Here is a 3227-nt window from a genome sequence, read left to right on the forward strand (position 1 = left end):
CAAACTCACCGCAACAAACAATTTGTGTCCGCACCTGCTGCGGCCACGCTGCACTTACTCACACACACAGGACCGGCAGTGGAGAGAGGGCGAGAGGGAGCGCTACGATGTCCCTTAATAGACGTCGCCAAATCCCCGCAGCCTATAGGAATCACTGTCCTGTCGGATGAATTAAAATATCAGCAAAACGGGAAAAATAACACTGCCAAAACTCGAAAACTGTATTAAGAATTGACCCCTTACACTTGTAACGTGTCTTAAGATCTGTTGAGGATGTCCCAGCCAGGTTCGGGGGGTGGGTATCATTTGAGTTGAACCCATTTTTTCTCCTGTTTCTGGAAGAGGAGTCAGGATAGGAACATGTCTTTTGGTTCCATTAATTTCAGTAGTTAAGTTTAGGTTGTTCCCTTCAGGTTTTTGTGTTTGCTGCTTTGATGTTCGACCCTTCCAAATCTAAAGAGTTAACCACAAGGAAATTCTGGGACCGATCCCATCAGCGTCGCTTCCGTCATCGCTTTGCTCGTGTGTTTCCACAGGAGCTGATGTCCTGCGCACATGCAACTTCCGTCATACTCCCCGTAGACCGGCGGCAATGACACCGCGTAAAACCCACAGCGCGAGTGTGATGCGTTCTGTTGGAGTGTAACTCCCGCACTGTAAACAATTGTCATGTCAATTTATTTGTCTGTTTATTATTGTTTTAAATGAAATTCAACATAATTCAGAAGAGCGCGCAGACCGCAGAGAGCGCAGTGGCGCAGAGCGCAGGCAGAGCGCACAGGAGATCACTTACAAGAAATGAATAAACTTTCCAAATAAGATCCCAGAGTGGAGGCAAGGATCCACTGATGTGAGGGAAGCGGTCCGATTCTCTAAATGGATAAATACTACCGTGACCCCGGTGGGGGGTTCTGGACGATGTGTGCATGCGAATGGAAGGATGAGGAGGAAGCGAGGGTTCAGCGATTTCTATTCTCACACATTGTGTTATCCACAGCAGCAGCGGCAGAGTATCAGTGTATTTCCTTTATTAGTGACATCACAGCTGTCCCATAAGTCGCTCTTCACCTCCATCTCACTAACAAACACCTCGATGTCAGTGTCTGAAAGTTTTACTTCCTCTTCACATCGCTTGATGCCGTGCCTCCGTCAGGACTCGCGGTGGAAAACCATTGGTCAGCTTCATAATTTTATATTCGTGACGTGCTATGCATTGACCATTTATAGTAGAAATTGAGCGTGTGGAGAGCGGATTTGGAGTTCAGGTTTTGCGAGCGCACGGTTTTATAAATCGGAATTAGCTTTGGCTTACACCATTTCCTGCTTTTGGGCATAAGCACACTTTTAGTAAGAATCCTACGCACTCTTTTATAAATCCATCCCTGCTCGGCCCACGCAACACTTCCTCACACACACAGGACCGGCAGTGGGGGGAGAGAGAGAGGGGGAGAAGGGAAGAGTTAGGGGGTCCCTAAATAGACTTCGCCGACTCCCTGCAGCCTATAAGAATCACCGTCCTGTCAGGAACATTAAAACATCAGCAGAAGAGGCTGTGATTTCAGAAATATACAATTTATTTAATACGTACCAGTCAACCATATTGCACATTCCCATAGAACAAAATAAAATAAAACAAAAAGCACAATAATCAAACCAATAAATCAGAAAGAAACTAAATTTAAATAAGGTCAAATAAGGCAGCCCTATAAAACAAACTTGTTGTAGTTAGTTCACACAATTTAAACCAGTTTATCAAAATGTTTGAAAACATTGACAATCATAAAACACATCATTATGTCATACCTTTAATTCATTTAAAATAAAGCAGGGATCCACGCCGTCCTTATTGTCTTGAGAGCAATTACTAAAACAGGAAAAGACAACTTAACTTAATGTCACGCACACAATAGTGAAGACTCTGTTAATTGTTCCGGCGCAATACTTACAAGTATTTCTCTTATGACTGAAGATTACAGCGCGCATTTATGCCGACGCTGATACAGTCTCACCCTCACGCACACAGCTGTACGCTGGCTCTAGGGACGGAATAAAGGTTAATATTTGCGGAACGTTTTCTGAGTGATCTCCGTTGACATTAAAGTTACTTTCAGCAAACTCACCGCAACAAACAACTTGTGTCCGCACCTGCTGCGGCCACGCTGCACTTACTCACACACACAGGACCGGCAGTGGAGAGAGAGAGAGGGCGAGAGGGAGCGCTACGATGTCCCTTAATAGACGTCGCCAAATCCCCGCAGCCTATAGGAATCACTGTCCTGTCGGATGAATTAAAATATCAGCAAAACGGGAAAAATAACACTGCCAAAACTCGAAAACTGTATTAAGAATTGACCCCTTACACTTGTAACGTGTCTTAAGATCTGTTGAGGATGTCCCAGCCAGGTTCGGGGGGTGGGTATCATTTGAGTTGAACCCATTTTTTCTCCTGTTTCTGGAAGAGGAGTCAGGATAGGAACATGTCTTTTGGTTCCATTAATTTCAGTAGTTAAGTTTAGGTTGTTCCCTTCAGGTTTTTGTGTTTGCTGCTTTGATGTTCGACCCTTCCAAATCTAAAGAGTTAACCACAAGGAAATTCTGGGACCGATCCCATCAGCGTCGCTTCCGTCATCGCTTTGCTCGTGTGTTTCCACAGGAGCTGATGTCCTGCGCACATGCAACTTCCGTCATACTCCCCGTAGACCGGCGGCAATGACACCGCGTAAAACCCACAGCGCGAGTGTGACGCGGTCTGTTGGAGTGTAACTCCCGCACTGTAAACAATTGTCATGTAAATTTATTTGTCTGTTTATTATTGTTTTACATGAAATTCAACATAATTCAGCAGAGCGCGCAGACCGCAGAGAGCGCAGTGGCGCAGAGCGCACAGAGAGCGGGCAGAGCGCACAGGAGATCACTTACAAGAAATGAATAAACTTTCCAAATAAGATCCCAGAGTGGAGGCAAGGATCCACTGATGTGAGGGAAGCGGTCCGATTCTCTAAATGGATAAATACTACCGTGACCCCGGTGGGGGGTTCTGGACGATGTGTGCATGCGAATGGAAGGATGAGGAGTAAGCGAGGGTTCAGCGATTTCTATTCTCACACATTGTGTTATCCACAGCAGCAGCGGCAGAGTATCAGTGTATTTCCTTTATTAGTGACATCACAGCTGTCCCATAAGTCGCTCTTCACCTCCATCTCACTAACAATCACCTCGATGTCAGT

The sequence above is a fragment of the Pleuronectes platessa genome, unplaced genomic scaffold (genome assembly GCF_947347685.1).
Source record: "Pleuronectes platessa unplaced genomic scaffold, fPlePla1.1 scaffold_38, whole genome shotgun sequence".
Lineage (NCBI taxonomy): Eukaryota > Metazoa > Chordata > Actinopteri > Pleuronectiformes > Pleuronectidae > Pleuronectes > Pleuronectes platessa.